The sequence below is a fragment of the Pongo pygmaeus genome, chromosome 13 (assembly GCF_028885625.2).
Source record: "Pongo pygmaeus isolate AG05252 chromosome 13, NHGRI_mPonPyg2-v2.0_pri, whole genome shotgun sequence".
In the NCBI taxonomy this organism is placed as follows: Eukaryota; Metazoa; Chordata; class Mammalia; order Primates; family Hominidae; genus Pongo; species Pongo pygmaeus.
This window is the reverse complement of record NC_072386.2, coordinates 16,329,868-16,357,265: the sequence shown is the minus strand read 5'-3', so window position 1 is coordinate 16,357,265 and position 27,398 is coordinate 16,329,868. Positions and strand designations below refer to the sequence as shown.

At 42.1% G+C, this 27,398-nt stretch overlaps 2 pseudogenes; one reads left to right on the top strand and one right to left on the bottom strand.

Annotated features, from left to right (window-relative positions):
* Nucleotides 1–301: 301 nt before the first annotated feature.
* LOC129044423 (transcription elongation factor A protein 1-like) lies at nt 302–21,276 on the bottom strand (annotated as a pseudogene).
* A 2,048-nt stretch (nt 21,277–23,324) lies between these two features.
* On the top strand, nt 23,325–26,873 carry LOC129044422 (armadillo repeat-containing protein 8-like; annotated as a pseudogene).
* Nucleotides 26,874–27,398: the final 525 nt, after the last annotated feature.

Sequence of the window (27,398 nt, the reverse complement as noted above, 5' to 3'; positions counted from 1 at the left end):
TCTGTCTCAAAAAAAAAAAACAAAAAAAAGGTAAGGTATATTTTCCTTCAAGAAAGAAAACAAATAAATTGCAAGAAGTTTAATTTATAAAAGTTTAATATCGACTTATTTATAAAAATGAAAAAGAGTTTTAAAACAGATCCCATACAATTATGCTGTGGTCTCCCTACTGACCGGGAACTACAGAAGACACTGCAGGAAGGGATGCTGGGTCAAAAACAAAGCCTAACCCGCGGGATATATGTTGCTCTCAAAATCTGATTTGCAGGAGAACTAGTTGCTTGTCCTAGGTTTAAGCTAATTACAAAATCCGTTTTCTTAGTGGTCCAGATATTTTGCCAATGTTTCCATCTCAACAGAACTTCTGTTGATTTCCACATTCATTACAGTCAACAAACGTTGTCATTGGTTCACCAGCACTGCAGGCTTGTACCTGCGTGGAAGTGCAATTCTGCTTTTTACATTTGCCACATGTGAGCGAATCAGGCTGGGTTCCACCTGTCTTGGCCATCTGATGCTCTCTGACGGCTTCTTTCGTCAAGTTTTTGTGCGTCTCTGAGCTCATCGCTAGCCATTTCTTCTGCCGTCATTCTAGCAAGTCAGTCAGGAGGAATATTCCCACACGGTGCATTTTTCCTTAAATTTGGATTCTTTGCATCTGTAAGATTTGATATCTTACTTTGGACTCTATTTTTGTACTTCATGCCTGTGTTCCCTCTTTCTGGATCTATAGCTTCCTCAATTCGAGATCCTAATTCTTCCTCATCAGCTCCCATTTCGATGCAGTCATCTCCTGTTTGAAGAGCTGCAGGAAGCATCTCCCTGTACTTCATCTGCGCAGAATCAGAAGCGCTTCGTGCCGAGGAACAGATGAAACAAATATCTCAAGCATTTGTCTTATCCTGTCTGCCGCTTACATTGCCGCTGGAGCTACTTCCTTTTGCTCTTCTGCGATGTCATTGCAGGTTCTATTCGCTTTTCGTTGGGGTCTTTCTCAGCTGACGGCTCATCTGGTAACTTTTTCCAGGATTTGACGAAAGACTTTGCTAAAGATGTAACTTCTTCATCTGTACTCTGCTTGAGACTAACATTAAGTAACATTCCAGTTCCTGTGGACCGCAGTAATTCCAGAATATTCTGAAGCGCGGTTAACAAACCCAGTGCTCCGGCCGTGTTCTTCTGCACCATCTCGTCCATCTTCTTGGCACCGCGGGCCACCTCATCCTCCGTGGCTCCGGCAGGTCTCCTCCGTGCCTCGCCCGCTGGCAAGGGGAAGTGGGCGAAGCTGGAGCAGAGGAGAGGGCGGGAAGCAGCCCCGGACGGCAAGACCCACCACCGCAGGCCGGGCCTAGGCCTCCTCCTAGACCAATCCCGCCACGGCTCTTCCTCCTCAGGCAGCGCCAACCCAGCTCCGCACCTTCCCAGCTTCATTCAAGTATGACTGACAAATAAAAATTATGTCTACTTAGGATATGCAACATGATTTTTTGTTTTGTTGTGTTTTATACAAATAAGAAAACTACAGTTCAGAGAAATATTGCATTTTGAATGCCTAACTTTTCTCTCAATGCTCTTTCAACATTGCTTTTCTTTATTTTTGATTGACAAATCATAAACATTTATGCGGTACAATGTGATGTGTGTGTGTGTATATATATATATATATATCTCCCCAAATATGGGATGATTAAATCAAGCTAATTAACCTATCCATCACCTCACTTCTTTTGTTTACCACAGAACTGTCAAGTCCAAATCCCCCCCCCCTTTTTTTTTTTGAGACAGGATCTCGCTCTGCTGCCCAGGCCGGAGTGCAGACACACAATCTCGGCTTACTGCAGCCCTGACCTCCCAGGCTCAAGTGATCCTCCCACCTCAGCCTCCCGAGTAACTAGGATGACAGGCTCGTACCATAACACGCAGCTAATTTTATGTTTTATTATTTTTGCGTGTGTGTGGAGATAGGGATCCCCTATGTTGCCCAGGCTGGTCTCAAACTCTTGGGCTTTAGTGATCCACCCACCTTGGCCTCCCAAAGTGCTAGGATTACAGGTGTGAGCCACCATGCCTGGCGTCTTCTTTTTTAATGCAGGCTTTTCTTGCTATAAGTTTCCCTCTTAGAACTGCTTTTGCTGCAGCCCATAATATGTTTTGTTTCCATTTTTCTTTGTCTCAAAATGTTTCATTTTCCCTTTGAATTCTTCCTTTACCCATTGATTGCTTAGAAGCATGTTGTTTAATTTCCATGTATCTGTGAACTTTCCCATTTTTCTCCTGTTATTGATTTCCAGTTTCATACCATTGTGGTCCAAAAAGAAACTTGATGTGATCTATATCTTCTCAAATTTATTAAGATTTGCTTTGTGGCCCAACATTTGCTCTGTCCTGGAGAATGTTCCATGTGTGCTTGAGAAGATGTGCATTCTGTTGTTATTGGATGGAATGTTCTATTTATGTCTGTTAAGTCCATTTGGTCTAAAGTTTGGTTCAAGTCTAATGTTTTCTTACTGTTTTCCTGTCTGAATGATCTATCCATTGTTGAAAGTGGAGTATTAAAAGTCTCTTGCTAGTATTGTATTGCTGTCTATTCCTCCCTTTAGATCTGTGAATATTTGCCTTATATATTTAAGTGTACCCAATGTTGGGTGCATATTATTTACAACTGTTCTATCCTCTTTATGAATTGACTCCTCTATCGTTATATAATAACCATCTTTGTCCTGTTAATTTTTGACTGAAAGCCTAGTTTGTCTAGTATAACTACTCCTGTGCTCTTTGCTTTCCATTTGCATGGAATATCTTTTCTCATCCCTTCACTTTCAGTCTTTGTGTAGCTTTAAAGGTGAAGTGAGTCCCCTGTAGCAACATATAGTTGGGTCTTGTTTTTTCTTTTCTTTTCTTTTTTTTTTTTTGAGACTCAGTCTCACTCTGTCTCCCAGACTAGAGTGCAGTGGTGCAATCTCGACTCACTGCAACTCTGCCTCCCAGGTTCAAGCAATTCTCCTGCCTCAGCCTCCCTAGTAGCTGCAACCACAGGCATTTGCCACCACACCCAGCTAATTTTTGTATTTTTAGTAGAGACGGGGTTTTGCCATGTTGGCCGGGCTGGTCTCGAACTCCCAGCCTCAAGCAGTCCACCCACATCTGCCTCCCAAAGTGCTGGGATTACAGGTGTGAGCCACCAGGCCTGGCCTTGTCTTTGTATTTTTTAAATCCATAAAGCCACCCTGTGTCTTTTGATCAGCAAATTTAGTTCATTTACATTTAAAGTAATTATTGATAGAGAAGGATTGATTATTGTCATTTTGTTCATTGTTTTCTGGTTGCTTTGCAGCTCTTTTACTATTTTTTTCCTCTCTTGCTGTCTTTATTTGTGATTTGAGGATTTTCAGTTGTGGTATGCTTTGATTCCTTTCTCTTCATCTTAGTGTATCTGCTAAGTTTTTGCTTCATGATTGCTATGAGGCATATTAAAACATCTTATAGTTATACTAGCCCATTTTAAGCTAGTAACAACTTAACTTTGATCCTGTATAAAAGCTCTGCACACACACATACACATTCTGTTTTTGATATCACACTTTACAAAATCTTTTATGTTGTGTATCACTTAATGAGTTATTGTAAAGTTATTCTTAATACTTTTGACTATATATGTACCTTTACCAGTGAATTTTATACTTTCATACGTTTTCATATGATTAATTAGCAGCCTTTCATTTTCAGATTGAAGAACTCCATTTAGTATTTCTTGTAAGGCAAGTCTAGTGTTAATGGACTTCCTCCCTCTGTTTGTGTGAAGAAGTCTTTATCCCTCCCTTATTTATGAAGGAGAGTTTTGCCAAATAATGTATTATTATTTTGGTTTTTTAATAGGATCATACTATAAACATTGTTCTGAAGTTTGTTTTTTTGTACTTACAGTTATCCTGCACACCTTTTCATTACACACAGATACAACTATACACACAGATACAACTCATTCTGCTTAACCATCACATGTAACCATAATTTAAAATCTCATTATTGATAAACTTATAGATTCTTTTCAGGTTTTTATATTATAAATTATGCTATAGAAAAATCTTTGAATATGTGAATATAATATCCATGCTTGTGTGACTACTTTTGTAGACTGTAAGTGGATTCATTGAGGCAAACAGTATGCACTTTTTTACAAAGCATAAATATTCCCAATTTTTTGGTCAACAAAATTACATCAACTTACCAGTAAATGAGGGGACCCACTTCTCCACACTCACACCAACCCTAAATATTATTTAATCTGTTTAATTTTATAAAACTTAGAGGTTAAAAATAAGAAGTCTCAGCTTTGCAAGATGAAAAGAGTGTGAGGATGGGTGGTGGTAACAGTAACAGAGCAATATAAATGCCTAATGCCACTGAACTGCACTCTTCGGTGTATTTTGTTGCAATTTTTAAAAAATAAAAAACATGATCCTTATACATAAATGTACCACCTCACTTTCTCAGTAAAATTATTTTAGCAAAGTTCTAGTGATAACAAAAATCAAAACCTTAAAAACATGCATATTCTTCAAATCAGTAATTCCATTTCTAGATATGTATTCTAGAAAACCTGGCAAGGGAATAATATTATAAGGGGAATAATATCATAAGGGGAATAATATCACAAATACATTTGGCATGAAGTTTTTCAAACAATGACAAGTGGAAAACCACCTCAATGTTTCAGAATAGGGGATTGATTACATATCACTGCGTATCACCACACAATTAGCTATTTACAATTATGATCTAGATGAAGAATTGAAACATGAAATTTTGTTCCAGTATTTTGTTTTGTTGAAAAAAGCAGATCAGAAAACAGTGTGTGTGTGTGTGTGTGTGTGTATGTAATGCTTTTCAAGTGATTAATCTAGACAATTATCTGACAAGCATCCAGAGATCATGTTAAAACTTTACGCAGATGAAGCTTGCGGAACCTGTCTGAACATTTTATTCGCACAAAAAACTACATCCACCATCTCTGAGTGCTCATTCTGGGCCAGGCCTTTTATGTATACAGCTCATTTAGTCCTCATAGCATCCCTTCATGGTAGACACTTTCATTATTTCTGTTGTGTAAATAATGACTCAGGAAAATTGAGTGCCAGGCCCAGGCTCACAGCCAGGCCTGGACTGGGCTTGGCTTACCTGGTGGGAGATGCAAGGGCTCAGGGTGATCTCCAGAGCAGGAGATGCTACACAGATGTGGAAACCTACCGTCATTTCTCCAGAGGAAGGAATGCACGGTACAGCCCATGCTGTCTGACAGTGGGAGGGAGAGGGAAAAAAAGGAATGAGTTCCAACCCCCTTTTGTTTCTTTCTATGGCTCCCAGGAGCTTGTTTTTCAGCAAGATTGTAGGATGTTTGTTTTCAAGGCTACCATGTAGCTGGGAGGATGTGATGAGCATAGAACAAATAAGAACATTACAAATCTCACTATTCTAACCAAAATTCAGCCTATGCTCTTGAATAAATGCTCCAAGATTACAGCAAACCTTTGGATATTTTCCAGAGTTCTGAAACAGTTGCTTCTATTTTTCTGAGTTGCTTTTATGAAGACAGGAATTTTAGAAGGTTCCTAGCTTGCCATTTTTACTGACATCACTTCCAAACACACTTTTTTTTTTGAGATAGAGTCTCGCTCTGTTGCCCAGGCTGGAGTGCAATGGTGCGGTCTCGGCTCACTGCAACCTCTGCCTCCCAAGTTCAAGCAATTCTCCTGCTTCAGTCTCCCTAGTAGCTGGGATTATAGGTCCATGCCACCATGCCCAGCTAACTTTTGTATTTTTAGTAGAGATGGGGTTTTGCCATGTTGGCCAGGCAGGTCTCAAACTCCTGAACTCAGGTGATCCTCCCACATCAGCCTCCCAAGGTGCTGGGATCACAGGTGTGAGCTACTGCGCCCGACCCCAAATACACTTTTAAATACATTTCTGAACTCACAGAAATGTAAAGGAAGAACAAAATGATTACACACACACACACGCACGCACGCACACAATCTAGAGGTGAAACTAAAGTCATCAGTCAACACAGAAGCCAGAGATGCCCTGGAAGTGTGCCAAAACCAAAAACCTAGAGCTTTGTTAGGCTAGAGCTTTGTGGCTGCCTGAGGTAGTAAATAGGAATTGGGGCAATCAACAGGAAAATAAAAATGCTTTCTTTTTTAAAAAGCTGAGAATGAGATGGCAATAGGGGACATCAGGGAATGAGATGTCAATAAGGGACACTGAAGTGCTTTGACACATTCCTGGGAATCTAGAATTTTTCTGGTTAACTAATAGGATTTTAACCTGACAAAGTAGGAAACTGAATCTGAGACCTCCACATAAATCCAGGCACCAAAATGGGCTATATATTTAGTGGAAAAGATAAAGCTGGAAGGATATGACAAGTGAACCAATAAGCAAATCAGTCTCTGCAGGCGGTGGGTTGTAAAACATTAATAATTTTAATAGTCTTCCCTAATGTTTTCTAACCAGCTTTACTTTTATGCTGGAATTTGAATTTACACCATACTCATAGTCCAAGAAAACTCAAACCAATAAATCTAACTAGAATGGTTCCTGATTGGTCCTGCTTCCACAGCCAAGCAGAAACCAAGCAAATCATCTCAATTTCGGTCTCTCAGTAAACCCAAAGTTAAAGTTTAGACAAATATGGGCGATTTATAAAATTTAACAAAGAGTTGAAGGGTCAAACTACCATAAGCAGGAGTCAACAGAAACCATAAAGAGAAGTACAAGACATAGAAAAATACAAATATTAAAATTATAACAAACTTTATACTCAGGAAGTAGGTTTAAAAGCATGTTTAAAGTGAAAAGATAGAGATCAACACGATGACTATGGGGAGCATTAAAGGGGCCATTAGTCCACGCTGGAACTTCAAAGTAGGTTTTCTGAAAAAAGATGATGCTTGAGCTTAGGCTTAAAGGACAGTAAATAATTAACCAGGAGGAAAAGTGGTGAGGGAGTTTCAGAGAAAAAGACCATAATGAACAAATACATGGAAGCACTGAATAGCAGAGGGACTTCAGGGGAAATTATAAACATTTACCTATTACTACAGTAACAAAGGTAGAGCAGAGAGGAACAGGAGATGCCTGTCCATTACATTAAGAAGTATAGACATTATTTAACAGGAAATAGAGAGTCAAAAAAGGATTTTAAGAAGGGAAGTCTCAGGATAATTTTGTTTTAGGTAGTCTGTGTTTCAGTGCTGAGGGCAGAGGGGCAACACTGAAGTGTCAGGGATCAGTTAGGAGGCTACTACACAGCTTAGGTGAGAGATGTTGATGGTCTGAAAACCAGGGTGATAGTAAGAATTGAGAAGAGAGACAGGTTTGAGAAACGGCAGAACACTAGCACAACTTGTGATTGACTAGCTATGTGGAAGACAGCCAAAGCAATCCTACGCAAAAAGAATGAAGCTGATGGCATCACACTACCCGACTTAAACCATCTACAAGGCTACAGTGACCAAAGCATCATGGCCCTGGTACAAAAACAGACACACAGGCCAATGGAACAGAAGCTTTACTTCCGAGGAGTAAATGAGAAAACACCGGTCTATGAATGCACACCTTGATGAACATGGGGTACCCTACAAATGGAAGCATCACGAACAACAACAACTACCTTTTTATGCAAATGAAGAAGTGGAGCCCCAGAAGTGACAGAGGCTTGTTCAAGATCACACAGCAAGTTGACCATGGTGATAGGACTGAAAACCCCAAAAAAGGCCAATAGAGACTTACCTGCCCGTGGGGACACTGTGAAACTTGAATAACAGTGACAGCAAGCCTGCAGGAATAGAAACAGAGTTTGGGGCCTTGGGGTTCCCTCTCAGCACAGCCCCAGGAGCAGCCCCTGTGAAAATGGCTCAGATCCCACCCACCCACACCTACCTGTCCCCCTTGGGAGGGCTGATTCCCGGGCCTCCATGGACATCTCTCCCCAGTCAGTCACCCTGCTTGTGCCAAAGTAGGCGCACACTAAATTCATTCATTCACCTGCCCTCACGGAGGACATAGTCTTGGAATCCGTGATGGCAGAGCAGGAGGCCTTTAGAGAGCTCATCCTCCCTCCCCTCATCATTCAGGTGGGAGCTGGAAGTCCAGGGTTGGCAAGGGATTTATCCAAGTCACACATGGGCATGGGCAGACTTAGGTCTCCTGACTCCATGGCTGAGGATCTTCCCGCCTCTATGTGACCTGTTTGTAGACTCTGCTCAGAAGTCATGAGCCTTGATGCTTTACCCCACCACACCCCCCACAGGCATTCCTGGTTCTGTTCCAGCTTGGGTCATGCTCCCATGGTGCCCAAGGTGCTGAGCAATTCCCACCACCCTGTTCTCTCCTGGGCAAACGTCTGTCAGAGGCTGATGAGATGATATTATGCCACATCTAACCCTGGATACCCTCCGTTTAAATTTCTATGAAGCAGATCACTTACAAACTTTATGATTGCAGCCATTGGTGTATCAGTTGCTTGGGAGGCCCCTGCCCATCATCTCTGACTAAGTGGGAGAATCCCAGCCTCACAGAAAATGCTGCATGGGGGAAAGAGCCCAGCAAAGGAGTTGGGAACAAGGAAATGAGTCTCTGCAGCTCGAGAGTAGAATTGTTGGAGGGGTTTTCAGTCAACAACTGTTCTCTGGTGCCAGCTCTGTGCTAAGTCTGGTGCCTGGCACTGAGGGCACAGAGCTCAACATGAAGATCAAGAAGCTTTCATCTGGTGGGAGTGATTGTCCTCGAAGCAGGAGTGTATACTTATCTCTAGACATGACCCACACAGGGAATGGGGACATACAGACAAAGAGGCCAGAACACCTGGTCCACGCAAGTCTGTCTTGTTCTCTAGTGTATTTCCTGGCTTGTAGTAGGGAGGCAATGGTTGTTGAATGAGTAAGTGGATGGATGAAGGAATGTGGGAGTCTTGTATGGCTGGAGGTATATGCTAGACATTGTTGGGGGATGGAGGGAAAAGGAGAGGCCAGACTGTGATGGCCCTGAATGCACAGCTAAGGCATGGGAACTTTCTCCAAGGCTCCCGAGAGAAGCCACGGCAGCATGGATGCAACGCCTTGAAAAGGGCTCCTGAGTCTTCCAGTGGGGCCCCCAGCAGTTTACAGAAATGAGATTTCCTCAGGAATGGAAAACAAAATGCCATATTCTTACTTCTAAGTAGGAGCTGAGCTGTGGGTGCACAAAGGCACACAGAGTGGTATCATGGACGCTGGAGACTCAGAAGGGGGAAGGGTGGGAGCAGGGAGAAGGATAAAAAGCCACAGATCAGGTACAGTGTCCACTACTAGGCTGACGGGTGTGCTAAAATCTCAGACTTCACCATGATACAATTCATCCTTGTAATCAAAAACCACTTGTACCCCAAAAGCTATTGAAGTATAAATAAATAAAATAAAATTATGATTTATTTGAAAAAAAAAGAAAGGAGTTATCCAAAATCCCTGACTTCTAGTAACATTCTAATCACAAGCAGCCTTGTGTGAAGCAGATAGAATGCCAGCCTGGCCTTCTGAAGCCTCCAATGCAGTCCCCACAATGGGACCTTGGACAAGTCACTCCTGCCCTCCCTGGGCCTCAGTTCTGGGCAAAGGTATCCTCCAAGGGGAGCTCCCAGATCACCTCCAGCCCTGCGCCCAGAGTTCAGTCACACACAAGGAGTTGGGGGAGTGGGGGCAGGCAGAGACCGTCTTACCAGATCAGAGTAGCAGAAGCCCAGGATGGAGCTGACCAGCTGGAACTCCGACGAGAGGCAGGCAAAGAAGGGGAAGTGGGACAGGCCGACTTCAATGCCTCCAATCAGAAGCTCAAAGGCTGGGGAGACAGGGCCAGAGACGCTGTGAGCTTCTCTTACCACTGGGTTCGGGGGAGTCCCAGGGAAGCTGTGGTACCTCATGCTGACTTCCAGTCAGGGACCTCAGGACCCAGTGAAAAGAATGGAACAGCCCCAGCTTAGGACCAGCAGGAATGCAGGAATGGCTTTCATTCGTTCATACAACAGGCCCTTCCTGGTCCCTGTTTGGCGCCAGGCACTGGGCTTACTATTGACATGAAGGAGACTTGGCCCCTGTACTTGGTAAGCTCACAGTGTGATGGATGGAGACAGACTACATAAACAAACAGACAAATGAACGAGCAAAAATAGTGACTGCAAGTGCACCAGACTTAGAGAGAGGGGCTATGGTATGTGCAAAGCTGCTTGTCAACTACAGCGCACTTTACATATAAGGGAACAGTCATGTTAATCCTGCCACTAACTAGCTCTGAGATGGACTAACAGCATCCAGTATAATATAATCATGCATCATGATTAGATACTTTTCAAAGTGTCTACTCTGAGCTGAGTCCTGGGCCAGGCACTCAGAACAGGAGGAATGGACAAGGTTCTCGCTTTGAGATGCTGACAGTCCAACAGGGGAGACAGGTGGGAAAGTCAGTGGCATGAAATGACCTGTAAGACAGGGACATTCAGCCTGCTGCGAGGACACAAAAGATGAAGCCACTGACCTCACTTGGGGTATCAGGGAAGGCTTCCTGGAGGCAATGCAACATAAGCAGGAGACTACAATGGAGAGAAGTAGGGAAGGAAGGACATCAAAGGATGGGAGATAATTGGCTGGTCGGTACATGTGTGAGTGTGAGTGCTGGAGGGCTGGTGGGAAAGATCAATACAAAAACAATAATTGTGGTGAGGATAGCAGTTGCAGCAGCAAAACATTCTAATCTCCCTGAATTCCCCCCACAGAAACAGAGCAGCTAGAAAGACAAAACTAAAGACTCACAGACAACAACTGCAACAAATCTAGGTGACAAGACCCATTTGATGTCAATGTCTGAGTAAGAGGAAGCAGAAGAAAGGCTCTTGGGTCTGAAGGCCCAAGAGCTGAAGAACTCAAAAATTTGCAGCAGATATTAATGAGAAAATGCAGCTGAAGGCCACAATTCATAGGTGAGTGTAAGCAGACCTTAGTAGGATCTGAAGATGCTGGAGTTGTCTAAGCCCCAGGAAATTCCTATACTAATAACCTAAGGCTCCTCCTAGGACAAAGCCCTTTACTGAGCATAAATTGCTAGCAGTAGAATCCAAAATGAGGAGTAGCTAGGAAATAATGTGTCTGGACAAGGGTGGAAAAGAGAGGCAGACTCAGAAAATATGAGGAGATAGATGGATGGATAGATAGATACATAGGTATATAGTAGATAGATGATAGTAGATGGATGGATGATAGATGTTAGGTAGATGATAAATAATAATGATAATGAGATAGATAGATAGATAGATAGATAGATAGATAGATAGATAGAAGAAACAGAGATATAGTCACATTGTGAAAACAAAAAAGGGAACTCTAAAGCCACAAAGCAAGAAATAATGTCTGACCCAGCCTTCCTTCTTGAATTTATAAGAAAACTTATTTCACTAAAAATGAGGCACAGATGGGTGCCTGTAGTCCCAGCTATTGGGGGACTGAAGCAGGAAAGTCGCTTGAACCTGGGAGGCAGAGGTTGCAGTGAGCTGCGATCATGCCACTGCGCCCCAGCCTGGGCAACAGTGAGACTCCATCTCAAAAAAAAAAAATTCAAAGTTATTATTTAAAAAAAGGATAAGAAGCAGAAAAATATCACTACAGATCACAAAACCACTCCAGAAAGAGGCCTGTAAGACAGATGGAAGCTGTAATCTAATATTTCAATATAAGCTAAAAAAAATAAGAAAATGATAGCATCTATGAACAAATAATCTATAAATCAGAATTTGAAAAACTATAAAAGGAAGTGATCAAAGAAAAGAAAGATTTGATGACAGGTTAGATAACTCAAGAAAAAAATTATAAATACAAGAAAAAAATCATTTCAGAAATGAAGACCAAAGTAAAACAAACAGAAAATTGATATCCTGAATATATCAAGAGCACCTGAAAATAAAGTACACACTATATTTACACTTCCACCTGAAACAAAAACCAGACAAAATATATAAAACAACTGCTTTCAAGACACTGGACTTCAGGCAGCAGAGGAAAATCATCACTGAAGGACAGGAAATAAACAAGGTGAGCCCCACAATTTCCCTACCTTAATGCAGAATGTAGTACAGGCAGGGGAAACCCAGGCAGAGCCCTGCAGTTTCCCTGAGTTGAGGAGAAAGAACTGAGACTCTGGGAAGACAAAGACAGCTAGAATTTGCAGGAGGTAGTACTGGAGAGGAGGGAGCTGCACAAAGAGAGAGTTCTGGGAGACACAGATCTGTAGAGGGTTCCCCTGAGTCTTCAGCTGAGTGCTGACCAGCACGGTTGTGTAGGAAAAAACCACTTGAAAAGATTAGAGGTAAACATGTCTGCAAGTCACACAGTGCCAGGATAGTGCCTGTTCTCACCAGTCAGACTGAAAAACTTCATGACATCAAAAGCACAAGCAAAATTTGGACTTCCTCAAAATTTAAAACTTTTATGTATTAAAGGACATTATCAAGAAAGTGAAAAGAAAACCTACAGAATAAAAAAGCATTTGCAAATCATATATCACATAAGGATTTAACATATAGAATATATAAAGAACTACAACTCAACATCAAAAAGATAAACAACTCAGTAAAAAGATGGCCAGGACTTGAATAGACAAGTCCCCAGACAAGATATACAAAGGACCAATAAGCACATAAAAAGATGCTCAGCATCACTAGTCACTAGGGAAACGAAATCAAGACAACAATGAGATGCTACTGCACACCTATTAGGATGGTTATAATCAACACACACATACACACACAGAGAGAGAAAGAGAGAGAACAGTAAGAGTTGGCTAGGATGTGGTGAGATTGGAACACTTGCACATTGCTAGTAAAAATATAAAATGGTACAGCCACTGTGAAAAGCAGTGTGCCAATTCCTCAAAAAGGTAAGCATAGATTTGACTTAGCAAGTGACCCAGCAATTCCACTGTCAGGTATATAACCAAAAGAATTTAAAATGGGGACACAGATACCTGTGTACCAATGTTCACTACAACGTTATTAACAATAGCCAAAAGATTAAAACAACTCAAGTGCTCATCAACAGATAAATGGATTACCAGCCATAATATAATGCAGTATCAGCCATAAAAAGGAATGAGGTTCTGATCCATGCTACAACATGAATGATTCTTGAAAATATTATGCTAAGTGAAAGAAAGCCAGACACAAAAGTACAAATATTGTTTGAATCTGTTTAAAAGAAATGTCTTGAAGAGGCAAATTCACAGAGATGGAAAGTATATTAGAGCTTATCAGGGTGAATCTCATCTTGAATTGTAGCTCCCATAGTCCCCATGTGTGGTGGAGGGACCCAGTGGAAGGTAATTGAATCATGGGAGGGTGATTTTCCCCCATACTATTCTCATGATAGTGCGTAAGTTCTCACGAGATCTGATGGTTTTATAAAGGGCTTCCCCCGTTGCTCGGCTCTCATTCTCTCTCCTGCCACCATGTGAAGAAGGACATGTTTGCTGTTTGCTTCCCCTTCTGCCATGATTGTAAGTTTCCTGAGGCTTCCCCAGCCCTGCGGAACTGTGAGTCAATTAAACCTCTTTCCTTTACAAATTACCCAGTCTCAGGTATTTCTTTATAGCAGCATGAGACTGGACTACGACACCAGGGTCTGAGGAGAGGAGGAAAGAGGAGGAGTTATTGCTTAATAATGTTTGGAGTGATGAAAAGTTTTGAAAATAGATATTTGTAATGGTTGCACAAAATTGTGAATGTAATTAATGCCACTGGGTTGTATATTTTAAAATGATTGAAATGAAAAATTTATGTTACATATATTTTACTACAATACAATTTTTTTAAAGGAACAGAGCATCAATTAACTATGCAACAACTCCAATACCCTAAAATTGTAGTCCTCAAGGAGGGAAAAGAGAGAAAAAATATTTAAAGAAATAATGGCCAAAATTTCTTCTTTCTTTCTCTCTCTCTCTTTTTTCTTTCTCCTTCCTTCCTTCTTTTTTTTCACTGAGACAGAGTCTCACTCTGTCACCCACGCTGGAGTGCAGTGGTGCACTCTGGGCTCACTGCAACCTCTGCCTCCTGGGTTCAAGTGATTCTCCTGCCTCAGCCTCCCAAGAAGCTGGAACTACAGGTGCATGCCACCACAGCTGGCTAAATTTTTGTATTTTTAGTAGAGACGGCATTTCACCATGTGGGCCAGGCTGGTCTTGAACTCCTTACATCAAGTGATCCACCCACCTCAGCCTCCCAAAGTGCTGGGATTACAGATGTGAGCCACTGAGACACTGAGACTGGTCTTTTTTTTTTTTTTTTTTTTTTTGTTAGAGAGGGTCTTGCTCTGTAGCCCAGGCTAGCCCAGGCTAGAATGCAGTGGCACAATCATGGCTCACTGCAGCTTTGACAACCCAGGCTCAGGTGCTTCTCCTGCCTCAGCTTTCCAAGTAGCGGGGAATACAGGCATGTGCCACCATGCCCAACTAATTTTATTTTTATTTTTGTAGAGATGGGGTCTCACTAAGTTGCCCAGGCTGGTCCCAAAATCCTGAGCTCAAGAATCCTCCTGCCTCAGCCTCCAAAAGTGCTAGGATTATAGCTGTGAGCCACATTACCATGCCCAAAATTTTTCTAAATTTGAGGAAAAATCAAAATGCAGAAATCAACAAACTCCAAGCATGAGAAATATCAAGAAAATTAGACACATAGTATTATAATTGTTCAAAATCAGTGTTTTTTAAAAAACAAGCTTTCTCACTAATATGAGGAACAAGAGAAGGATGCTTGGTCTGATCACTTGTACTGAGCATTTTACTGGAAATTTCACCCTCTGCAATTGGGAAAAACAATAACAATAAAAATAAAATAAAAGACCTCCATGTTGGAAAAGAAGAAATAAAACCACTGCCTTTATTCACAGATAATATGATGTAGTATGTACAAAATACTATACAATCTACAGAAAAAGCTACTGGAACTACTGAGTGAGTTTAGCAAGGTTGTAGGATATAAGATCAACATACAAAAATCAATTGTATTTCTATATATTAGCAATGAACATTAAAAAATATAAAACAGATATAAATCTGACAGAAGAGGTGAAAGATCTATTCACTGAAAACTACAAAACATTGCTGAGAGAAAGTAATGAACTCTAAATAAAAGGAGATATATATTGTGTTTATGGGTCAGAAGACTCACTATTGTTAAAATAACAATTTTCCCAAAATGGATCTAAAAATGTACAAATGATGTAATCCCAATTTCAGCATTATTTATATAAATTGACAAATTTATTCTAAAATTCATGTAGAAATGCAAAGAATCTAGAATTGCAAAAATAACTTTGAAATAAAAATGTATCTGAAGGACTAATACCACCTGATTTCAAGACTTATTATAAATCTATAATAATGAAGACAGTATGGTATTGGTGCAAAGATAGACAAACAGACCAACAGGAGAAAATAGAGAGTCTAAGAATACACCCATACATATGTGACCAATTGCTTTTCAACAAAGGTGCAAAGGCATATCAGTGGACAAAGGACAGGCTTTTGTAGCAAATAGTGCTGGAATATTTTTTATATGGCAATCCAAAGGCAAAAAGAACTTTAATCCACACCTCCTACTATATACTATATGCAAAAAAAATTAGCTCAAAATGTATTGTAGACCTCAAAGCAAAATTTGAGGGTATAAAACTCTGGAAAAAAAATATAGGAGAATATCTACATGACCTTATCTTAGGAAAATATTTCTTATATGACACCATAAGCCTGATCCATAAAAGAAAATAAATGAGTCAATTGGATTTCATCAAAAGTAATGTCAACTCTTCAAAAGAGTTTGTTAGGAGGATGAAAATCCGAGCCACAGATTGGGAGAAAATATTTGCAATTCATATATGTGTATGATAATGGTCTCATATCCAAAATAGATTTTTAAAACTCTCAAAACTCACTAAAAAGAAAGCTAAAAAACCAATTTTTGAAAATAGGCAAATGATTTGAACAGAAGCTTCATCAAAGGAGGTATAGGAATAGCAAATAAGCACATAAAAATATGCTCAACAGCATTAGTCACTATAAAAATGCAAATTAAAACCACAATAAGAAACCACTATACACTTCTTAGAAAATTTAAAATTTAAAAAATTAAATTAAAAAAATGAATTTAATTTTAAAAATTAAATTTTTTACATTTAGAAACTAAAATTTAAAATTGACTGTACCAGTGTTGGAGAAACTGGAACTCTCATACCGATGGGGATAATCTAAAGTGGTACAATCACTTTGGAAAGCAGTTTGACAGTTTCTTTAAAAGTATGATCTACTATATGATCTATGTAATCCAGCCTTTAAAAATATGATCTACTATATGGTCTGTGTAATCCAACCATTCTACTCATAGGTATTTACTCAAGGAAAATTGAACCATGGGTACATGAAAAGACTTGTGCACAAAAGTTCACAGCAGTTTTATTTGCAATGGCCAAAAGTGGAAATAAATCAGACGTTACTCAAGAAGTGAATGGATAAACAAATTGTAGTCAATTTATATAGTGGAATACTACTCAACAAGAAAAAAGGATAAACTACTAACACATGTTACATGTGTATGAATCTCAAAATAGCTATGCTGACTGAAAGAAGCCAGATCAACAAAAAAGTACATTCTGTTTGATTCCATTTGTACAAAATTCTGGAAAATGCAAACTAAGTAGATTAGTGGGCACGTGACAGAAGAGGGGAGGAAAGGGGAGATTACAAAGGGGAACAAGGAAATCTCTGGGATTCCTTATCCTGATTGTGGCGATAGTTTCATTGACGTAAACATTTGCCAAAACTTCTCAAACTGTGTACTTCTAAGAGATGTGTAATGATACATTACTTTGGTTTTAATTTGCATTTTCTTAAAGACTAATGACCTGTTAGTGGGCATTTGATCATATAGGCTTGGAGCCCATGAGAGGGAACTGTCCTGGACAGAGAGGTTTGAGAATGATTGTGTCATGGAAAAGTGAACTTGTAGCTTAGAGTTACACTCCTTCAGATGGAGCATGAGACATGGGGAAAGATGACGCCTCAGACTAATGGCCAAAAACATAAGCATTGTTCTTTCAGGAGGAATAGGGCTCATCAATATCAAGAAGGCAGCCATGGCTATGACACAGGAGAGCTTTTGGCAGGTAGGTGAGGAAGAACCTATTTCCTAAGACTTGATACATCATATCTAAAGGACCTCTGAATGTAACTGGGGAAAGCCCCACAAAGAAGCTTTGAAGATTTGTGGGCTAGGTGTTGACCTTGTGCAAGCAACAGGCTGGCAAGAACATGACCATTCACAGAGTTTCTCCCCGATCCCAGAGAGCGTGGGCCATATGGTCTCTGAGAGCAAGAATTTTAATGATGCAGTTTCCAGCAGGTATGAGGCATCCCCAGTACCTTGGGCCCACTGCAGGATCTGCAGGGGCTGGTAGCCTTCTGAGAGCAAAACATGACCTTATTAGCTGTGGCCCCAAAGGTGATTCCATAGGACCATCGGTTACTGAAAGTGCCCACGAAGTCCAGAGGCCTGCAAACAACAGAAACAGTTTGTGAGGCCAGAAGGTGGCTCTGAGACATTCCCACAGATCATCGCCAAAGTAGTGATCCCACCCTGAGGAGGGATTATTGAATAGTCAGCTGCTCATTGCAATTGCCATTTTGTGGGGCTGTCTGTGCCAGGCCTAGGGGTAAGCATGAATTCAGTGTACTGAAGTAAGGAGGACAAAACTCTTGCTCTGGAAGAGCTCCAGGATGAGCAGGAGATACAAGCAAGGACACCAGAAGCCTTGACAGCAAACTGGGATGAGTTTCATCTACAAGAGACACAGACAGAATGACTCAAGGACCAAAACCAGGTGTATGTGTAAGACAGATATGGGGAAGCCTGCCCTCATTCAGCCACATTCTATGAGAATTCTTCCTTCCAATATACCTGATGAGGGTCTAGGTATTATTTGCTATATCTGTGCTTGAAGAAGTAAACAATAGGCACCCTAAAATATGCCACTCTGGCATATCGACTATTTTGAGTTAAAGACATTCAAAAAACAGCAGGTACAAGAAGATCACTCTGACCTTCATGCTATTTCTTAAAAACAGGAGATGAAATTTCTATGTAAAAAATGCTCTCCCTATACAGAAAGAAAGTAACATTCTTATCATCAGGGACACGAAGTTGAGGCCAAGAGAATTTGGTACAGACTTTATTTAAATAACTCTTGTCTTCTAGTCTCCCTGCACAACTTAGTTATTTTTCACAACTTAACTATTCTTTGTCCAATTCAATGTGTACGTATTCAACTCTAACTGTATATTTGGGTCTTCACTTCAGTATAAGGGCTCCTGTGTCACCTAAAACTTATATCAAATAAATGTGTATACTTTTCTCCTATTGTCTTATGTCAGTTTAATTATCAGGCCCAGCTGAAAAACTTAAGAGGGTAGAGATATAATTTTGTGTCCCCTACATATTCATGCCTTCCTAGCCACAGTTGACTGGACTATGGGCCTGTCTTTGGATGGGCTGATCAGATGTCTGATCTTATATTTTGCATCTGTGACCCTAAGGACATGAACAAGTTAGCTGTTAAAGTACTTGTCTGGAAAGTCATAAAAAGTTGGGATCAGAGTCAGTGCCAGAGGAGAGCCGAGGTTATAGGGAAGCAGAGATTCTAAGTCAGAGAGGAAAACGGTAGAATGGTGCTGAGGAGGCACCAGTAACACAGACGGGCAGAAAGAGAGAGAAAAAATCAATCTCCCACAGATTCCCATCTCAAGAGATCCAGTTCCCATGAGGCCTGTTCTGTTGGTTTATGTTAGACCTCTAACTTTGTAAAAAAAAAAAAAAAAAAAAAAATCCTTTCTCACCAGGTGCGGTGGCTCACATCTGTAATCCCAGCACTTTGGGAGGCCAAGATAGGCGAGTTGCTTGAACCCAGGAGCTTGAGACCAGACTGGGCAACATGAAACAACAAGAAACCCTGTTTCTACAAAACATACAAAAATTACCTGGGTGTTGTGGTGCCCACCTGTAGTCCCAGGTACTCGGAAGGCTAAGCTTGGAGGATGGCCTGAGCCCAAGAGGTTGAGGCTGCAGTGAGCCGAAATTATATCCTTATACTCCAGCCTGGGTGACAGAGCTGGACCCCATCTCAGAAAAAAAAAAAAAAAATCCTTTCTCTTCCTTTAATGTAAACAAGCTTGAGTGAATATCTGTTTCTTCTAACCAAGACAGCTTTGTATAGGTCAGAGGAAGCAGTTGCATTTGGGAGAAGAAAAAAGTCCCTTTGAATGAATGAAAAGGGCCATTTAAAGTGGGCCTTAATGAAAACTCAGGAGGGAAGGGAGAGCCAGGCACTGCAGGCAGGGAGTCCCATTGGCCCACTCACCTTCACATTTAAGGCTCAGCAGAAGGAGCACATCTTCCAGGAAGCCTCCCTGTTCACCCACTGCCAGTGAGGCTACCCCATCCGTGTCCTCTCAGCATTAAGTTCATGTCCCTGTTGAGCATACCTCTGTCACCCAGGCTAGAGTAGAATGGTGTAATTTTGGCTCACTGCAGCCTCAACCTCCTGAGCTCAAGCGATCCTCCCACCTTAGCCTCCCAAGTACCTGGGACTACAGGTGGGCGCCACCACACCAGACCCTTTTGAGACAGGGTCTATCTCTGTCATATTATTTCCTCTCTGACTTAGAATCTCTGCTTCCCTATAACCGTAGCTCTCCACTTGTTTAGTAAACTATAAACCCCCTAGGGGTGGGGACCTAGCACTGAACCTTGGAAAGAGTAGGCGCTTAGTGCAGGTTTGTGGACATGCATTTTGTCGAATTGAATTGAATTCTAATCAAGATCCCATCTGTAGTACTTAAGAGCTATGTGAGACTCAGTTTCCTCACCTTTAAAACAGAGACAGAATCCCCTACTCTGCCCCTATCACATCATTTTGGACAGCAAATGATGAACTGCTTTATCACCTGCAGAGTGCCACACACTTGAGGGGTTATTGCTCGGAGAAGATAGTGGGCCAAAATTATCAGACAAGCAGGGGTTTAGGTGGGAAAGTAGCCAGGGAGCACGTCAATTGTGTCATTATCCATGTAATTCAAAGTAGTTGAATGTAACTGCTATGGACCTCCTACTTTATAAAGTCCTGTGCCAGCCCCTACATGCTAAATGTCTAGGGCAGAACTGAAGGTCTTTATCTACCAGCTTCAGTCTCTTTCTATGCCTCAACCAATGGGTCTCAGACCTGGCAGCTTGGAAAGTGTGGACTGCTGCAATGGGTGGTATCCAGAATGAATCTCTCACCTGCAGCTCAGGTCACCCCTTGCCTCAGTTCTGACATCTGTGCTTTCTCTCTCTTCTCCGGAGCCCTTGGCTGAGACCTCAGCATGTCCACAACTTGAGCCTGCTCAGGTTATAACGCTGGGGGGATTCAAAAGAATATAAGGCTGATCTGGGCTAAAGGTCTTGTCACTTGTTAGCTGTGTGGCTGTGGGTAGGTCACTTAACCTCTCTAAGCTTGAGTTTCCTCATTCATTGCATGAGGATAACAACTTCTACCATGCTAGATTGGCAAGAGGATTTGTCAGAATAATGTAGGCAAAGCAAATCGTTCAGTTCTTGGGTCACAGATGGTGTGCAATAAATGTTAACTGCATGATGATGAAGGTGATTATAACAAGTGATGAAACAGAGATACGAACAATCAGAACTCAAGGAAGAATGTGATATGAGCTGCAGAGACTCAAAATGGCAGAGCTAGAAAAGCTCTGAAAGCTCTCCTGGTGCATGACCCATGGTGCCATCCTAACAAGAAGCTTTGCTGTTTCCATTCACAGGGAGCTCTCTCCCTCCTGCCTCCTGAGGTAGCCATAGTCTCAAGTGTGGGAAGGTCTTTTCCATAGTAGGCTGTGTCTCTGTGAGATGATTTAAGCATATTTGAGCAGCCCTGGGTGCTGATAGCTGCAATGGCTTGGAAACCAATTCTGAACTCTCAGAGCTTTGGTTGGGTTGGGGCACGGAGGGGCAGGGCTGTGCACAGTGGGGTAGAGGTGGAGGAGAGGTCCTGGTAGCTATCTGATCTCATAATTGACATTGGCTTCAACCACAGGGTACCCCAAGCTTTAGGGGTTGACTCAACTCACATAATAATGCCAAAGCGGTTCCCCAGCAGGTAAGAGGTATCATCTCTCTGTCTACAATGCTCTCGTCTACGGGGGAAGGACATGATCAAAATGATGAAGAGCTGTAAGAAGAGAAGATGAGAGTTAGCGGGCATGTTCATTCTCAGCATGGCCTCTGAGCCCTCCCTGAAAACAAACGTGTGGGTTAGCAGAGTGCACAGAACATTAGTGACACCTCAAACTCCAGAGCCAGGGGGCTGACTGCATGCACCCTTGAGCTACCAGAATGTTCTGTACTGAGCCTTCCGTTTTGTTTCCCTGAACAGATGTAGGTTCAAATCTGGTCTCTCTCACATCCTGGTTGAGAGGGAGATTTAACTTTCCTGTACCTCAGTTTCCTCTTCTGTCAAAAGGCAGTAATAACTGCCAGGTTGCAAAGCCTTCTTTGCTGCTTTTCTGTGGATTCAGTCATGTTCTCGCAAACTTGATGCTCTTTCTCTCTCCTGCCTTTCTCAGAAACTTCTTGAGGATTGTCTACACTTGTGTCTCCATTCCCTCACCTCTCACTGGCTCCTCAACCCCCGAACCTGGCTTCTACCCTCATCACTCTGCTGAAACAGCTATGGCCAAAGTCACTGATGACCGTTTTGTGGCTTGGTCCCGTGTATACTTGAAGTCCAAATCTAGCTTGATCTCCCAGTAGTATTCTACAGTGTTGACCATTCCCTCCTCTTTGAGTACTCTCTTCCCTAGGCCTTCATCAACCATGTTTTCTTGATTTTTCCCCATTATTTCTCAGCACCCTCTGCTGGATCACTCTTTACCCCAGCCCTTGCTGCAGAGTTCCTTATAGCTCAGTCCAAGGGCTACTCATCTTACCTGGTCTTCTCTTGGTGATCTCATTTATGTCGCCCAGGCCGGACTCAAAGTCCTGGCCTCAGGTGATCCTCCCACCCTGGCCTCCCAAAGCACTGGGATTACAGGTGTGAGCCATTGTGCCTAGCCTCATGTCCATGTTTTAATAACCATAAATACGCAGAAGACTTAAATTTGAATCTCCAGCCCCCACCTTGTCCATGAGCTCCAAAACTATTTAGCCAACTACACAGTTGATATTTCTTTTTAATGTATTGAAAGCTTCTCAGAGCTTTTATCAACAGCTTCAGTATGCGTCTTTTTATTTGAGACAGGGTCTCACTTTGTCACCCACGCTGGAGTGCAGTGGCACAATCACGGCTGACTGCAGCCTCAAACTCCCAGGCTCAGCTGATCCTCCCACCTCAGCCTCCTGGGTAGCTGGGACCACAGGCACGTGCCACCACCTCCAGCTAATTTTTGTAGAGATGAGGTTTTGTCATGTTGCCCATCCTGTTCTCAAACTCCTAGACTCAAGTGACCTGCCTGCCTCGGCCTCCCAAAATGCTGGGATTACAGGCAGGAGCCACTGTGCCTGGCCAAGTATGTCTTATATCTGCCCCAAACCTGGATCTCTTCTAATGTTCCTTAATGAGTAAATGGCAGCTACCATCATCCTTTCACTGTGCAAGTTAGAAACCTAAGTCATCCTCAACCTCCCCCTCTCCATAACCTTCCTATCCAGCCCATTACAAGTCCTGTTGTTTTCACCTCCTGAACTTCTGGAGTTGACATCATCATCTAGGATGTGATAAAATCACGTCTCACCTGGATCCCTGCAAGTCTCCCAGTTGTTTTTCCTGCCTCATCCCTTGCCCGCCTCCAACTCGATCTCCACATTGCAACCAGAGAGATCATTTAAAAACATACATCTGATCACACCACCTTCATGCTGGAAACACTTCCATTATTTCCTACTGTACTTAGAATGAAGGCAAAACTGAACAGAGCCCCAAAGGGCTCTGCCTGGCCTGCACCGCCCACCTCCCCAGACCTCTCTGCCTCAATTCCTCACTCCAGCCATGGCTGAACTTCTCAGCTCTTCCCACTCTGCCTTCTCCCTCCCTCCCCAGAGCCTCTGCATGTGCTCTCCCCTTCTGTCTGCGATATCCTTAACTACATCCTCCAACTGACCTCAGAGCCATCATTACTTCATTGGAAAAGCCAGTTTCACTCTCCTAAAAGTCCATATGCCTGATTCTTGGGCCCGCAAAGCCTTCTTCCGCCATATTTTTGGTATATAATGTAAGACATTTTAGAAGGAAACTCAGCTGATCTCTTTCCTCTGACCTATTCAGGTCTCTTTGGGAATCTGTGTTTGGCAGCAGCCCAGCTGCCCTTTCCTGCCCTCCTCACCCTTCCCCTGCCTTTACTTACTGATGGGATGAGGGAATAATGAAGGAAGAGCTCCATGTCCACCGAGCTGGTACAAGTGCCATTTAACTGCCTGGTCCTGCAAAATGGCCAAAAACATCACATTCATATCATCAGTCATTGCTGTTGTCATTCACCCTTTAGTCTTGAACATCACTGTCAAGAAGTTTGGCCTAAGACCATCCGCTAAGACCATCTGATCTTTTCAAACTTCACTTTCTCAGAGCCAAGGCTGCTCACCTGTAGTGTGTCTTCCCTAAGTGGAATAATCTTTCATATTTTTTTCTCCAGCTTGATTATTTATCCAACTTCTCTGCTAACTGAAACTAAGTCCTTCATTTAGGGGCAGAATCCAGTTCTGTGGGGGCTCAAAGCTTATATAATTTGGGCATGCTTTTAAAGTGATACTACAACATGTCTTCCTTTTTCATATTTTAAGGGAGACATATGACCATGTAAACACCTAATCAGGGTTCTTCCCACTCTCCCAGAGCCTTGGAAGAGTCCTGTGTGAGTGAGGGGCCCTGAGACTAAACATCCTTCACAAGAAATTAGCATTGGTCAAGGTTAAGAAACATCAGCTCACACCTGAGCCACTGCTGGGCTGTTGGGGCAGGAGAGAGATTACTGGACTACAGGCTGCAGACTCTGTCCTCTCCAGCCCCCACTATCTGCGGGACAGGACTGTCATTGTCTCATGTCTAAAACACATGGCAGTAGTGTTATGGTTTCTCTTCAAAGAGATGCCTCCTTTCTGGGACTCCCACCACACTTTGTTCTTTCTGCTCTGATCTCCACAAGGCCACCACAACACACTCTATCATATATGTCCACATTTTTGTTCATGCTTTTCCCAACTCCTACACCATCCACCAGCCAGCCAGTCATCTGCTGACCTTTTTTCCCTAGACAGCACCTACTGTTCCCTCAGACGTCTCAGAGAAGAGGACTCCTCTGGGGATTCCACAAGCTTGGCATATTCCCCAGTAAGTCATTAAAATGCCAGTGCTCTACAGTTATGTCTAACCATGGATCTGATATATCTGATAAGTGGTGGGGAGGGGGTGGATGAGACCCAAACTGTCAGATATGTGATAGAACTGTAAAAGTCAGACTTCTGCTTTCAGGGAGGTAAACAGAGTATATATACCAGTCTCCTCATCCCATACAAAACCCTCAAAATGACAGGAAAGAAAGGAAGAAAGGAAGGAAGGAAGGAAGAAAGAAAGAAAGAAAGAAAGAGAAAGAGAAAGAAAGAAAGGAAGAAAAGGAAGGAAGGAAGAAAGGGAAGGAAGGAAGGAGAAAGAAAGAGAAAGAGAGAGAGAGAGAATGCATAACCATACTAGAAAGCAAGAAGGAGCTCTATCAGGGACATGGAAATTACCAGAAGACCCTGAAAGATAGAGAGCAACTGGGACTAGATCAGAGTAAAGACATCAGCCAACATGGCCACAGACTGTAGGAGCACTCAGGATGTGCTCAATACCCACAGTACCAGAAGTGGAAGCAGAATGGGGCTGGCAACAGACCACAAGAGAAGGAGGAAGAGGAGGAAAAGGAGGATAAGAGGAAGGAGGAAAAAGAATTCTGAAACTTTAACACAGGTCTTTTGAAATAAACTAGTCAGAAAAGAAAATGAGAATTAAAAAAAAAAAAGAAAATGAGAATAAAAAAGAATGAGAGCAGCCAAGCGGGAAGGCTCAAGATGGTGTGCCTGTTGGAGACCCCAATCTGCATGAGCTTCCTTTCAGACCATGAATGAAAGTTACTGGAATTCTCCAGTCCTGTCACTCCAAAGGAGCTACTGTTTACAGATGCCACAGTGACACCGCACCTCATGGCACTGCTTAGCAGTTCCACTATATCCAGGAGTACATCTGTCAGATCGTCTCACACTGCTGTAAAGGGGCCAGATCATCAAACAATTTTATTTAGCCGTGGTGCAGTTAAGAATATTGCTCACTTACTCACCTCATTCTTCTACAAAGTTCAAATGCAAGCACTGAAATGTTTCTCAGTTTTACCCTGGTAAATGTTTTAGTTGATGGAGAATTGTTACCACAGATTTTTGTGATGATGTTACAGAGGGATAAGCAGATTGAGATGCAGCTTACATCAGCAAAATGTTTAACTTACACGTATACAGCTGGAGCAATTCAGACAGATAACAACTGTATTAAAGACATTGTCTTATTCGGTTCAAATGTGCAGTAAGAAGAGATTACTAGAGGAGAGAGTTAAAGGAGCTGAGACATTTGCCTATCTGATTGAACCAGATATTGAGCTACAGAGAATCGCTAGTGTAACTGATCACCTCATTGCCATGCTTGCTGACTATTTCAAGTATCCCAACTCATTGAGTGCCATCACTGATATTAAAAGGCTTGATCATGTTTTAAAACACGCTCATGAACTCTGCCAGGTTGCATTTAATCTCTACGACTGTCTTAGAGCAAATGATGAAGACATTCAGAAGAAAAGCCCTGAGACTGAAAATATGATGGACTGAATTGTGACTGGCTTGTCTGAGTCTAGTGTCAAGGTGCGGTTTCCTGCTGTCAGATGTTTGCACCGTTTATCCAGATCTGTGCAGCAGCTTCAAAACAGTTTCTAGGATCACACTCTGTGAAAACCTTTAATGAAGATTTTACAAAATGCACCAGATGAAGTCCTAGTAGTAGCATCTTCCATGGTATATAATCTTCTTGAATTTTCTCCAAGGAAAGAGTCAATTTTAAAATCAGGAGTTGTAAAGCTGCTTTGTGGATTAACCCAGAGTGAAAATCCTGCTTTACGAGTGAGCAGAATTTGGGCTTTAATGAATATGGCATTTCAGGCTGAACAAAAAATAAAAGCAGACATGTTACAAAGCTTGAGTACTGAACAGCTATTCTGGTTATTATCAGATTCAGATTTAAATGTGCTGATGAAGACACTGGGACTTCTTAGAAATCTCCTCTTGACCTGGCTTCATATAATAAAATAATGAGTACTCATGGAAAGCAAATTATGCAAGCTGTCATCCTTATTCTGGAAGGGGAACATAACTTTAAGGTCAAAGAGTAGATACTGTGCATCTTAGCCAATATAGAAGATGAGACAACAGCAAAGAATGTATTATGACCAATGATGATATCCTTCAGAAAATCAAATATTACATGGACCATTCACATGTCAAACTGCAGCTTTCAGCTATGTTTTGTACATCAAACCTCATATGGAATGAAGAGGAAGGTTCACAAGAATGCCAGGATAAATTATGAGACATGGGCATCATAGATATTCTACATAAACTGAGTCAGCCACCAGATTCAGACCTTTGTGACAAGGCAAAGATGGCACTGCAGCAGTACCTGGCAGGATGAGAGTGCCCCTAGGCACCTGTGAGCATCCTACATCCCTGTTTAAGAAAGTACAGGTGGCTCAGGCCTGTAATCTCAGCACTTTGGGAGGCTGAGGCAGGCGGATCACGAGGTCAGGAGATCAAGACCATCCTGGCTAACACGGCGAAACCCCGTCACTACTAAAAATAAAAAAAATTAGCCGAGCGTGGTGGCAGGTGCCTGTAGTCCCAGCTCCTCAGGAGGTTGAGGCAAGAGAATGGCATGAACTCAGGAGGCAGAAGTTGCAGTGAGCTCAGATCACACCACTGCACTCCAGCCTGGGCGACACAGCGAGACTCTGTCTCAAAAAAAAAAAAAAAAGAAAGAAAAAGAAAGTACAGAAACTAGTTTCATTTGATTCCTTCTATTTGCACAAGTTGCCTTGGACTGCAGGGAGCTGTTGTGCAAAAGTAATTTAGTAGGCTTAGATCTCAAAGTCACCTTGAGAACATTTTTTGAGGTAGCAATTTCCTCAGAAGATTACTGTGTTTTGTTTTAGTTTTTTCT